This window comes from Benincasa hispida, chromosome 10 (assembly GCF_027475165.1).
Source record: "Benincasa hispida cultivar pf3 chromosome 10, pf3_genome.v1.1, whole genome shotgun sequence".
Taxonomy (NCBI): Eukaryota; Viridiplantae; Streptophyta; class Magnoliopsida; order Cucurbitales; family Cucurbitaceae; genus Benincasa; species Benincasa hispida.
The window spans coordinates 19224882-19239663 of NC_143487.1; the positions used below are offsets into that span (position 1 = coordinate 19224882).

A 14782-nucleotide genomic window follows, 5' to 3' on the forward strand; every position below is an offset into this window, starting at 1 on the left:
TTATCCATTTTGACTCTGATGTTGCGGATATGTTTGAGCAACTACTGGAAAAGCAGCTTATCCTTTAACATCCTGATTTTATTTTGTAAATAAGTTTTTTTTTTTTTTTTTTTTTTTTTTTTTTTTTTTATGTTGGCTACTTAAATAAATTAATGAGATTTATATTTTTGGGCTAAGCTAAAATATGATTTAATTATTTGGAATTAATTGAGTTTTATTTTGGCTTATATTTTGGGAGATTTGATTATATGTGGAGATAATTAAATGTGTATATTAGATTCTTTTTTTAAAAGAAAAAGGAATATATATATATAAGTATATATATTTTTTGGGAGATAATTAAGGAATTTGTTTTTTTTAAGGGAAAAGGAAGAGTTTAAATTGGTTATATATATTTATGGAAAGGGTTAAAGGAATGAAAAAAAAAAGGAAAAAGAAAAGAAAAGAAAAAGTTAATTCTCTCTCTCTCCTCAACCCACAAGCACGCCAAACCCTTCTTTCTCTCTTCTTCTTTTTCTTTTCCTTCCAGCCACCGTCGTCCGCCTTCCAGTCGCCAACCTTGCCGTTTCAGTGCTGCCGCAAGCAACGTCGCTGTGATCCCCTAGCCAGCGCCGCTGCAAGCAGCCTCACCTCGCCGGATCTCCTCGCTAGCGCCGCCGCCGTGATCTCCTTCCCGCGAGTAGCGCCGCCTCCTTACCGTTTCATTTGCCGCCACTTTTTTTTTTTTTTTAGATTGGGTAAGAATTGGATTATTTTGGGCAAGTTTGGTGTTTTTTTTTTTTTAAATGCCTCTTGGTGTTGGAAACAATTTTAGTTGTTACCCATTGTGTTTACTTTCAGAATTAGGATTTTTGGAGATTTCGAGGCGTTGCTAACAAAGAAAAGACCATTCTCTTCATCGGAGAGTTTTAGTTTGGGTAAGTTTTGTGTAAGTTGGTTGGTTATTCTTTTGGATTGAGAGTAATAGTGGAAAAAGTAAGTTATTGATTTTGGATTTAATTCTTGATCAGATTGGCTAATTGAATCAAGTTTTGGAATTTGTCTTGGATCAAGCCACAACTTTGGATTGATTCAAGTTTTCCAAAGGTTTTAAGGAATTATTTGCATGGACTTTTGTGACCAAGTTGAGGTAAATGATACTATTACCTATGCTTTCGTGCCAGGCGATCTAGATTAGACCTATCAAGTTACTTGGTGAACTCTAGAGCATGATTTTGTTTGGCATTATGTTTTGCTAGTTGCATGGTATTTACAAGTATTATGAGCATGTTAAAATTCCAAATCAGTACTGATATTATGTATATGATGCATGGATAGACCAGTAGAGCGAGTTATTGTCTTGCCTTGACTTGTGTTATTATTATATTTGACGGGTGTGCCTATGGGCCGCTAGACATGCGTGAGCCGACAGGTTTACGTTCATGTTACTTTTATTTTCATGTTTCATGTTTTTACAGTGTGCCTACAGGCTGCTAGACATGCGTAAACCGATAGGTTAACGTTCATGTTATTATCATGTTTGACGGTGTACCTACGGATCGTTAGACATGTATGAGTCGATTGGTTCACATTTATGTTATTATTATGTTTGACGGTGTGCCTACGAGCCGCTAGACATGCGTGGGTCGATGGGTTCACGTTCATATTATTATCATGTTTGACGGTGTGCCTACGGAATGCTAGACATCAGGAGATAGACTTTGCTATCGAGTTGGAGCCAGGCACAACTCCTATCTTGAAAGCATACGGAATGACCCCGGTAGAATTGAAGAAACTCAAAGTTTAACTGCAAGAGTTGTTGGATAAGGGTTTCATACACCCTAATGTGTCCCCTTCGGGTGCGCCAGTGCTGTTTATGAAAAAGAAAGATGGTTCATTACGACTCTACATTGACTACAAGGAACTAAACATGGTGACTATAAAAACCAAGTATCCGCTTCTCAGGATTGATGACTTGTTTGACTAGTTGCAAGGAGCTACAGTGTTTTCTAAGATTGATCTTCGGTCGGGGTATCATCAGTTGAGGATAAAGGACAGTGATATTTCCAAGACAACTTTTTGTTCGAGGTATGGGCATTATGAGTTCGTCGTGATGTCATTTGGGTTGACAAACACTCTTGTAGTATTCATGGACCTGATGAACAGGGTGTTTAAGGAATTTCTTGACACCTTCGTGATAGTCTTCATAGATGACATTTTGATTTACTCCAAGACAGAGGCAGATCACGAGGAACATTTACGAAAGGTTCTAGAGACCTTGAGGGCGCAACGGTTATATGCTAAGTTTTCCAAATGTGAGTTCTGGTTAAAGCAGGTGTCCTTTCTAGAGCATGTGGTGTCCAAGGAAGGTGTATCTGTTGATCCTGCAAAGATCGAGGCAGTCACAAGTTGGTCTCGTCCTACCACAGTTGGAGAGGTATGTAGTTTCTTGAGGTTGGCGGGCTATTACCGTCGTTTTGTGAAGGACTTTTCCCATATAGCCACCCCTCTGACCCGGATGACCAGAAAAGGAGCTTCCTTTATTTGGATTAAGGCTTGTGAGGATAGTTTCTAAGGTCTCAAGATAAGGTTGGTTACTACCCTAGTTCTCACCGTACCAGATGGAACGGGTGGTTTTGTTATCTACAGTGACGCCTCCAAGAGAGGGTTAGGTGCGTGTTGATGTAGCAAGGTAAGGTAGTTGTTTATGCCTCTCGCCAGTTAAAGAACCATAAACTGAATTATCCTACACATGATTTGGAGTTGGCAGCTGTTGTTTTTGCTTTAAAAATCTGGAGGCACTACTTGTATGGCGAGAAGATATAGATCTTCACCAACCACGAGAGTTTAGAATACTTCTTCACTCAGAAGGAGCTAAACATGAGGCAGCGTAGATGGTTGAAGCCAGTGAAGGATTATGATTGCGAGATTTTGTACCACCCAGGAAAGGCAAATGTAGTGGCAGATGCTTTAAGTAGGAAGGTAGCCCATTCAACAACGCTTATCACTAGATAGAGTCTTTTTTGTAAGGACCTTGAGCGGGCCGAGATAGCAGTGGTGGTAGGAGAGGTATCTGCGCAGTTAGCCCAATTGTTGGTACAACCAAGTTTAAGGCAAAGGATCATTGTTGCTCAATGCAGTGATCCTTACTTAGTTGAAGTAGCACAAAAGGTGAAGACAGGACAGGGTGGTGAGTTCTCCTTGTCAGCAGATAATGGTCTTACTTTTCGAAGACATTTATGTGTACCAGCAGATAGTGACCTCAAGAACGATCTGTTATGGGAAGCTCATAACTCCCCATTTTCAATACATCTTAGCAATACCAAAATGTACCAGGACCTAAAACGTTGCTACTGGTGGAATAACATGAAAATGGAGATAGTAGAGTTTGTTAGTAAGTGCTTGGTGTGCCAGCAGGTAAAGGCCCCAAGACAAAAGCCAGCAGGCTTGTTGCAACCTTTGAACGTACCAGAATGGAAGTGGGAGCATGTCTCGATGGACTTCATTGTAGGTTTTCCGCGAACAGCGAAGGGTGGGCCCAGTTGTATATGAAAGAAGTGGTAAGATTGCACAGGGTACTAGTGTCCATCGTGTCTAATAGGAACCCTCGATTTACCTCCAGCTTTTGGAAGAGCCTTCAGGAAATATTGGGTACACGTTTGGATTTTAGTACGGCTTTTTACCCACAAACTGATGGTCAAACTGAGCGTTTAAACCAGACACTGAAGGATATGTTACGTGCTTGTGCACTAGAGTTTGTAGGGAGTTGGGACTCTCACCTGCATTTGCTAGAGTTTGCCTATAATAATAGTTATCAGGTAACCATTGGCATGTCACCGTTTGAGGCCCTTTATGGGAAGAGTTGTAGGTCACCCGTATGCTGGGATGAGGTTGGTAAGTGGAAATTACTAGGACCTGAGTTAGTGTAAACCACGAACAAGGCAATATAGAAGATTAGGGCCCGAACATTGACGGCTCAAAGCAGGCAGAAGAGTTACGCTGATGTTATGCGTAAGGACCTGAAGTTTGAGGTAGGTGGAAAGGTGTTGAGGTTTGGCAAGAGGGGTAAGTTGAACCCTCGTTCCATTGGGCCATTTGAGATCTTGGAGCGGGTTGGCCCTGTAGCATACCGGCTGGCCTTGCCCCCATTTCTTTCTGCAGTCCACAATGTTTTTCATGTTTCCATGTTAAGGAAGTACGTAGCAAACTCATCTCATGTTGTAGATTATGAGCCTTTGCATTTAAATGAGAACCTGAGCTACGAAGAAGAGCCTATTCGAATCCTGGCCAGAGAAGTGAAAGTTTTGCGCAACAAAGAGATAGCTTTGGTGAAGGTTCTTTGGCAGAATCACCAGTTTGAGGAAGCAATGTGGGAGCGCCAGGACGACATGAGGATGCATTATCCCGAGCTTTTTCAGGATTAGAACTTTCGAGGACGAAATTTTCTTAAGGGGGTACAATGTAACATCCTTATTTTATTTTGTAAATAAGTTTTTTTTTTTTTTTTTATGTTGGCTACTTGGATAATTATATGAGATTTATGTTTTTGGGCTAAGCTAAAATATGATTTAATTATTTGTAATTAATTGAGTTTTATTTTGGCTTATATTTTGGGAGATTTGATTATCTATGGAGATAATTAAATGTGTATATTAGATTCTTTTTTTTAAAGGAAAAGGAATATATATATATATATATAAGTATATATATTTTTTAGGAGATAATTAAGGAATTTGTTTTTTTAAGGGAAAAGGAAGAGTTTAAATTGGTTATTTATATTTATGGAAAGGGTTAAAGGAATGAAAAAAAAAAAGGAAAAAGAAAAGAAAAAAAAGTTAATTCTCTCTCTATCCTCAACCCACATGCACACCAAGCCCTTCTTCTTTTTTTTTTCCTTCCAGCTTTAGTCGTCGTCCGCCTTCCAGCCGCCAGCCTTGCCGTTCCAGCGCCGCCGCAAGCAACGTCGTCGTGGTCCCCTCGCCAGTGCCGATGCAAGTAGCCTCACCTCACCGGATCTCCTCGCCAGCGCCGCCGCCATGAGTCCCAACCATAGCTGTGAGCTCCTCGCCGCGAGCAACGCCGCCTCCTTGCCGTTCCGTTCGCCGCCACTTTTCTTTTTAAGATTGGGCAAGGTTTGATGTTTTTTTTTTTTTTTTTTTTTTTTTTTTTTTTTTTTTTTAAATTTAAAAAGTGCCTCTTGGTGATGAAAACAATTTTAGTTGTTACCCATTGTCTCGACTTTTAGGATTTGGATTTTTGGAGATTTCGAGGCGTTGCTAACAAAGAAAAGACCATTCTCTTCATCGTGGAGTTTTAGTTTGGGTAAGTTGGTTGGTTATTCTTTTGGATTGAGAGTAATAGTGGGAAAAGTAAGTTATTGATTTTGGATTTAATTCTTGATTAGATTGGCTAATTGAATCAAGTTTTGGAATTTGTCTTGGATCAAGCCACAACTTTGGGTGACACATTGTTTCATGTTGTAGACTCGAAGACCACCGGAAAGCTACTAGTTTGATGTCCTTTGATTCATGGAAATGGTGTGATAATGTTGATGCTGTATCAATGTTTCTATTGAAAAAAGAAAAGAAAAAAAGAAACACAGATTTACGTGGAAACCTTAGATCAGGGAGAAAAACGAAGATAGGGGAATTTTTATTCTTTTAATTTTTCTGATACACAGTATTCAACACAGGACAAGTATAAATAACCAAACAGAGAGAAACCCTAGGCAGTAGATACTGAGAAAAAGACTAAAATGCCCTTAGGGCTAAAGCACCATTTCAACACTCCCCCCTCAAGTTGGGGCATAAATATCAATGAGGCCTAACTTGCTAATACACGTGTCAAACATCTGTCTAGGTAAGCCCTTAATTAGAACATCTGCAATTTGTTGGCTGGATGGAACATAGGGAACACACATACTATCGTTGTCAAGTTTCTCTTTTATGAAATGTCGGTCAATCTCAACATATTTGGTTCTGTCATACTGAACAGGGTTATTAACAATATTGATAGTAGCCTTGTTGTCATATTAGAGTCTCAATTGGTCAAGACTCTCTTGAGAAGATCTACTAATACATTCTTCAACCAAATTTCCTCACAGATACCCAAGCTCATAGCTCTGTATTCAGCTTTGGCACTACTTCTAGCCACGACACCCTGTTTCTTACTCCTCCATGTAACGAAGTTTCCGCATACTAAGGTACAATACCCCGAGGTTGATTTATTGTCATTAGCGGAACCAGCCCAGTCTGAGTCAGTGTAGGATTCTATGCATCTTCTATCATTTTTCCTGAACATCAAGCCCTTCCCAGGTGTTGACTTTAGATATCTTTGAATCCGGTTAATAGCTTCCATGTGTCTTTCACACGGGGCTTGCATAAACTCGTTTACCAAACTCACAGCATATGAAATATCAGGTCTAGTGTGTGAGAGATATATCAGCTTCCTTACAAGACGTTGATATCTCTCCTTGTTCACTGGTACGTCGTCTGCTGAGTTTACCAGATTATTGTTGACCTCAACTGGAGTATCTGCAGATTTACATCCAGTCATCCCAGTCTCTTGTTGAAGGTCTAATGGATATTTTCTCTGAGACACTGAGATCCCTTCCTTTTATCTTGCTACCTCCATGCCTAGGAAGTATATCAAGGAACCAAGATCTTTAATTTCAAACTCCTCTACCATTTTATGTTTCAGCTTGTCAATTTCTACAAAATCATTCCCTGACAGAATAATATCGTCAATATATACGATTAACACTGTTACTTTTCCTGATGTTGACTTTTTAGTGAACAGGGTGTGATCAGAGTGACCTTGAATGTACCCCTGGTTTTAACAAAGGTAGTAAACCGATCGAACCAGACTCTAGGGGACTGTTTCAGACCATACAAAGACTTCTTTAGCTTGCACACCTGACTCCCAAACTGTGCTTCAAACCCTGGAGGAGGGGTCATATAAACCTCTTCTTCCAACTCACCATTTAGAAACACATTTTTTACATTCAAATGATATAGAGGTCAGTCTAGGTTTACAGCAACAGAGAGAAGAACCCGAATAGTGTTGAGTTTTGCCACTAGCGAGAAAGTTTCTGAGTAGTCCACCTCATATGTTTGAGTGAACTAATCTGGCCTTATATCTATCGAGAGTTCCATTAGATTTGTACTTGACCGTGAACACCTATTTGCACCCGACGGTTTTGTGACCTATAGGAAGAACAACTAGATCCCATGTTTTGTTGGTCTTGAGTGCCCGCATTTCTTCCATGACTACAGCTCGCCATTTAGGAATTTCCAGAGCCTTGTACACATTTCCCGGAATAGTCACAGTGTCCAGACTAATGGTGAAGGCCTTGAATCTTGTTGACAAGCTACTATAAAATAAGAAGCTTTTCATAGAGTACTTGGTGTAGGACCTTGTTCCCTTTCGCAGGATAATTGGTAAGTCTAGGGTGGCATCAATTTCACTAGTCTTGTTACCTTTTTCCTCTGTATTCATCCGCTGCACATTTTCAGTCTTCTAAACATCATCAGGGGGAAATTCATTACTCTCATCCTCCCTAATTTTGTCAAGAGCCGCTGCATTGTCAGTGTTCACTGCATTACTTTCAATAGAGTTTTTATTATGAAGAATATGGTTACCTTGAGTTGTCTCTGGTTCAGAATCTTGAACACTTTCCGGTGGAGCAGCAGGGGAAACTATTTCCTTTCGTAGATTCTTCTGATAGTAGGTTATCCAAGGAACTTGTTTTGTAGGAAGGATAGGATTGTTCGGAATGGGAGGGCCAGGATTAGTGTCAGGAATTGGTTCAAGAAACAAGTCTACAGGAATTGAATAAATGGATGACGTGTTAATCTTTTCACTCGAAGTCTCTCCCTGAAGAGAACTAACGGGAAAAAAAGGTTTATCTCTTGAAAGGTAGCATCCATGGTGATAAAGTACTTTTGAGAAAATGACTGATAACATTTGTAGCCCCATTGATGGAGCGGATACCCAACAAAGACACATTTTTTAGCCCTAGGAGCGAATTTACTATGGGAACCATGATTATGAACAAACACCGTACAACCAAACACCTGAAGAGGGACATCTGGGAAAAGCTGGGTAGAAGAGAAGGATTCTTTGAAATGGGCTAAGGGAGTCTGGAACTTGAGAACACGGGAAGGCATTCGATTAATGAGATGGGCTACAGTGAGTACAACATCGCCCCATAGGTACGAGGGTATGGATACATGAATCATGAGTGCCCGAGTAACCTCAATAAGGTGACGATTTTTCCATTCGGCCACCCCATTTTGTTGTGGGGTATAGGCACAAGAGTCCTGGTGGATGATACCTTTAGAATTTAAAAACTCACGGAGGGAATGATTAACGAACTCACGGCCATTGTCACTCCGAAGGATAGCAATTTTGGTATTGAATTGGGTTTCGACCGTGGTGTAGAATTGCTGAAAGACTGTAGTCACTTCAGACTTATCCGTAAGAATGAACACCCATGTAAGACGAGTGTGATCATCTATGAAGGTGACAAACTACCGTTTACCCGATGCAGTTGTGATATTAGATGAGCCCCACACATCACTATGTATCAGGTAGAAAGGTTGGGAAGGTTTATAAGGTGAGAAGTAAAAGACACCCGAGGTTGTTTTGCACGAATACACACATCGCAAGATACAGATGAAATATTAACATTACGAAATAAATGGGGAAATAAATACTTCATATAATGAAAATTCAGATGTCCAAGACGAAAATGCCATAACAGGAAATCAGTTTCAGAAATAATAAGGGAAGATAGTAAACAAGTGCTAGATAAACTCCTAGATGAAGCATCCTCCGAGAGGAAATAGAGCCCCCTATTGTGCCGGACAGTGCCAATCGTCTTCCCCGAGCTCAGGTCCTGAAACAAAACATTATCCGGTGAGAAAACGACATGATAATTCAAATCTCTGGTTATTTTACTGACAGATAGCAGATTATAAGATATCTTTGGCACATGCAGGACATTCTATAAAATCAACCCTTGAATAGGAGATAAGTGACCTTTTCCAGCAATGGAAGCAAAGGACCCATCTGAAATTCGTATTCTCTCGTTTCCCGTACTTAGATAATACGAGAGGAATTGATCAGATGATCCAATTAGGTGGTCCGTTGCTCCTGAGTCAAGGATCCACGATTCATCCCCTTCGACCAAGAAGCTAAAGGATTGAGAAGTACCTGATTGCGCGACATTGTTGGTTCCAACCATGCTTGACTCTACGTGGTTAGTGGTTGATGATGTACCATCCCCTGTTTCACTGACAAGGGCCCGACTGGTTTTTGACTTATCATTCGCAGACCATCGCTTGCCATTCGGTGGGCGACCGTGTAACTTCCAGCATTGATCTTTGGTGTGCCACGGTTTCTTACAGTGCTCACAGATTGGTGGGGATTTTCCGTTTTGTTTGTCGCTCTCTGGTTCTGAAGACGGCTCCAAACGCAGTAGAATCTAAGTGGTTGTTGCTAGTGCCATTCATACTTCTAGTTCTGTCCTCTTCCAACCGCCTCCTCAATCTTTGAGTACTGAACTCTGTCAAGAGGACAATTCCACACGACTTGTCCTCTTCCAACCGCCTCCTCAATCTTTGAGTACTGAACTCTGTCAAGAGGACAATTCCACACGACTTTACAGCACAAGTCCATTTGTTGCCACAGTAGGGAAAATTTATTGAAATAAGACGTTACGTCAAGAGTCCCTTGTTTGCACTCATGAATATGTTTCCTCAAGGTATAAAGACGTGAGGCATTTTTCCTCTGTGAATAGAGCTTTTGAACAACTTCCCAAATATCCCGAGCGGAGGCTGAATACAGAAGTGGCTTCTCGATCTGGGGTTCCATGCTGTTTATCAGAATTGAGCGAAGAAGAGAGTCCTCTTCTTTTCATATACATTCCTGGGGATCACCGGGATTGGTTTGGTATTTCTCCAGTTAGATATCTAAACTTGTGACGTCCCTCAAGGACCATTCTTATCGATTGGGACCAAGAAAAGTAATTCTCGCTGTTAAGTTTCTCACTTATAGACATCACTGCAGAGTTTCCCACAGAACCAGACATAATATTTCCAACAGGTAAATTAGAGTAAGCACTTACCGGTGTTTCTGAGCATAAAGAGAAGTCTGAATGTGGATGAAAACCAGTTGTAGGATTTGTCGTGGATCTAAGGGCTGATATTTGTTGCTGTAAGTTGGCCAACTACTGTTCAAAACCAATGGTTCCACTAGAATTTGCCATAGGTTGGTTTTGTCCATAAATTGCTGGAAAGGTAGCTTCATTTTGGCTCGAGGGCGGACCAAAAAAAGGGATGGAAACTGACTGACCATACTGGTTCAGCTGGACCCGGTTCATGTTGAACCAGTTGGTTCGGCTGGACCAGCTGAGAAGCTTGGGTCATCCATGGACGATCTGGACATATGCTAGGGCTGGTGGCTGACTTGAAAACGCAGGCTAGAGATTGGTTGAAGACCGCCAGTCACGGACGGTGATGTTGGGCTGTGCAAAAACTCCCGAGGGTGATGGTTTCCTCTACATCGGTGGGATCTGAGGCAGAATATAGTGGAAATCGATTGGTCCGTGCGTCGATCGCTGGTGCCGAACTCCAGATGGGTCGATCGGATCTGAGGCAAAAACTCCAGATGGGTCGATCGCTGGTCTGACGGGATTCGTGTATTCGGTTGGTCCATGCATCGTGGAGAAGCTCGGATCTGTATGCCGATCAGGTTTGAGAACTTCGGTGGTTTGATCTGCAAAGGTAGTCCATTGGCTACAGATTTGAGGATCGGGTCGGGTCTGGTTGAAGGTTGGATTAGACATGGATTTGAGGAGTTGAGGAAAAGCGGCGTGAAAATAATGCTCAACGGCTTCTCTTATGGCTGCAGTAACTTCAGCGTTCATGGATCCCTTCGTTTCAATGGAGGTTTCTGTTGGAGTCTCTGGTTTGTTCTCATCAATGACGGCCAGGGCTTCGTCGCCATGCTTTGATACCATATTGAAAAAAGAAGCGAAGAAAAGAAACACGGATTTATGTGGAAACCCTAGATAAGGGAGGAAAACCATGATAGGAGAATTTTTATTCTTTTAATTTTTATGATACACAGTACTCAACACAGGATAGATATAAATAACCAAACAGAGAGAAATCCTAGATAGTAGACATTGAAAAAAAGACTAAAATGCCTTTATGGCTAAAACACCATTTCAACCGTTTCAAGTTCTATCGGGATGGGATTAAGAAAGTTGAAGTAGACTTTAATCTATTTTCCGAAGCTAAATCTCACTTCGCAGATGCGAAGTTTTATTTGAAGAGTGAGAATGTGGTGAGGTAATGCCAATAGAGACCTTGCTATCAAGGGAAGCGGCTGAATCCAGGTCTCAGTCATAAGTAAATACAGGGAAAGAAGCGAGCGATAAGGCACGAGCCTCCAACTCAAAAGGAAATGAGACATCCACCAGCATTGAAGAGACAACTATTTTAAAGGATGAAAAGGCTCTAAGTCCTCCGATTTTAAGCTATGTCCTTTTGTCGAGACGCAAGAAGGGCGAGTCACCTTTTATGAAATGCTCAAAAGGTTTGCAGATTGGCAATATTGAAATATTAAAGGAGAATTTCGTTACACCACTCACGTCGATAATTAAACAGGAAATCCACAAACTAAGGGGGGACTTGATAAAGCTGAATCTGCCCGAAAAGCGAACAGAAGACGGATTTGAACTTAAAGCTTACAAATTGCTGGCAAAGGCGGGTTATGACTTCACAACTCAAACTGAGTTTAAGAGCTTGAAGATTTATGAGTGACTCGAGCTTTCTTCGACCCAGAAGAAGCATTTTCAAGAAGAACATACCATACCCGCATCGAGGAAAGGGCTTGAATATAAATCGTTAGAGCTAGTTCGCATAACTAAATAGGTGAAAGAAAATGTGGTCGACAAAACCCATATCACTGCAAAAGAAGCCGATAATGCAAGAGAAAAGGACGACAAAAATAAAAGAAACTCATTTTTTGATCGTATCAGACTATTTATTGCATACATGTTGGTTTTTGAGAGATTAAACATGATGGAAGCAGAGAGACAGAGTCTATGAACAACCCCTTGATCTATCTGACACTCAGCCTTTCGAAGGTTGAACTTGCTTGATGAAAAAGAAGAGGGGATCGTTCATTAGTCTCCGGTGGTGGCGCGGCCATCAACCTTCAAAAGATTAGGTATGGTTTCAAAGAAAACCAAAGGAAAACCCCGTGCACCTGTATTTCTATCACAATAAATGTGAAGGTGATGAGGATCATTTCAGCAGACATGTCTCTGGTGAGATAAAGGGTAAAGGAGAAGCTCGCAATGACATCCCCAACATAGCCATAAGAAAGAGGGAGCGATACCGCAACCATCAGGATAGTGAAAGGCCATCAGGCAAGAAATCATCTTGTGATGCTAGAAGTGATAGAGACATTCGTAGTATCGTGCCTTTACGAATGAAGAGAAAGACCTTCATCACTTTAAACACAAGCTAAGGTTTGCTGAAGGTAAAAAGGCATGATGTTGTCTTCACCAACCATCAAAATGGAAGTCTAGAGTAGGAGGAAGGTGAAACTTCATGTCACCACATTACCATCACTAAAAATCCTAAGATGATATAACCTAAGAGGAAGTGGAAAATGCTCCATTAGGTCTGGAGGATGGTGGTCAGTCCACGATAGACGAGCTCAAAAAAGTGAATCTGGGCACAGTGGCAAAATCGCGCCCGACTTTCATCAACGCATTTCTCTCTGAAGACGAAGAAGGCAAATATATGAGTTTGCTCATCGAATACAGGGACGTGTTCGCTTGGTCATATAAAGAAAATTTGGGGCTTGATCTGAAGGTAGCAGTACACCATTTCACAATTAGACAAAGGTGCAGACCTGTTAAGCAAGCTCGGCAACGCTTTTGACTAGAACTTATTCTCAATGTGGATAGCTAACATCGTCCTGGTTAGAAAAAAGAACGGACAACTTTATGTTTGTATGGACTTTCGTGATCTAAACAGTGTGTGTCTGAAAGATGATTTTCATTGCCCATCACGAAGATCATGGTTGATGTTACAACAGGACATAACCAAATACGAATTGCTCTTGATGATGAGGAAATGACGACCTTTCAAACCCCAAAAGGAATATATTGCTACAAGGTAATGCCCTTCAGATTGAAGAATGTTGGCGCTACTTACCAATGCACCATGCAAAAGGAGTTTGACGACATGTTGTACAAACACGTAGAATGTTATGTGGATGATCTTGTGGTCAAGTCCGAGAAATGACAAGATCATTTGGAGGACCTAAAAGACATGTTCGATCGCTTGCAAAAATACCAGTTGAGGATGAATCCTCTTAAGTACGCGTTCGGTGTAACATTAGAGAAATTTCTTGGTTTCATTATAAGGCAGCGAGGGATCGAGATAGATCAATCCAAGATCGATGCCATTCAAAAGATGTCGAAGCCAAAGAATTTACATGAGTTAAGAAGTCTTCTGGGGCGTCTGGCTTACATCCGGAGGTTTATTTCCAACTTGGTTGATTGATGTCAGCTTTCCAAATACTGGTAAGAAAAGGAGAAAAATTCGAATGGGACGAGGCCTGCCAGAATGCTTTCAACAGCGTAAAGAGGTACTTCCTTAGTCATCCTATCCTAGGTGCTCCTGTTGCAGGCAAGCCATTGATATTATACATCGCCGCACAAGAAAGATCGTTGGGGGTATTATTGGCACAAGAGGGAGAGAAGGGAAAAGGGAGGGCCTTCTACTACCTAAGTAGGACATTAAATGGAGCTGAAATTAATTATTCTCCTATTGAGAAAACGTGCCTTGCACTCTTCTTTGCTATCTACAACTTGAGACACTACATGTAGGCCTTTATAGTTCGTTTAATTGTGAAAGTCGACCCCATCAAGTACGTTCTATCTAAGCCAATCATCTTAAAGCGTTTAGCTAAATGGACAATCATGCTTCAACAACACGATATTGTTTATGTGTCGCAAAAGGCGATTAAAGAACAAGCATTGGCCGACTTCTTGGCGGATCACCCAATCGCATCAGATTGGAAGTTAAGTGAAGACTTGCTCGATTACGAAGCTCTCTTCACAGAAATCACAGGGCCATTGATCATGTTCTTCGATGGTGCGGCCCGGAGAAATGGTTCGGGGGCAGGTATCGTCCTCATTTCACTAGAGAAACATGTGCTGCCTTATAGCTTTACATTTGCTGGGTTGTACGCACAATGTGGCCGAATACTAAGCCTTGATAATCGGCCTCAAAATGGCTTTGGAGATTAGAGTGTCATACATAGAGATTTTTGGTGACTCGAAGTTGATAATCAATTAGCTCCAACTCCAATACGATGTGAAGCATGATGACTTAAAACCTTATGTCTTTTATGCTAGACAGTTGATGGAGAAATTCAAAAACGTTGCATTGGAGCATGTTCCCAGGATAGAAAATAAGAAGGAAAATGCTTTGGCGAACTTGGCTACTGCTTTAACGATTCTAGACGATGTGTATCTTAGTATATCACTTTGTTGAAGGTGGGTTATACCTCCGACTGAGACCACATGTGAAGAGATGAATGTAATATCAGTTTGCTTAATTGATGAGGAAGACTGGCGGCAACCCATCATAGATTACCTTGAGCATGAGAGGTTTTCAGACAATCCTTGCCACAAAACCCATCATAGATTACCTTGAGCTTCATTTATTACAAAGGGGTTTTATACCGCCGCTCTCTTGAGGGACTCTTCCTT

The 14782-nt window shown here is 41.1% G+C and overlaps 1 pseudogene; it reads right to left on the minus strand.

Moving 5' to 3' along the window:
• Positions 1 to 6018: 6018 nt before the first annotated feature.
• Positions 6019 to 6534, minus strand: LOC120088962 (secreted RxLR effector protein 161 pseudogene; annotated as a pseudogene).
• Positions 6535 to 14782: the final 8248 nt, after the last annotated feature.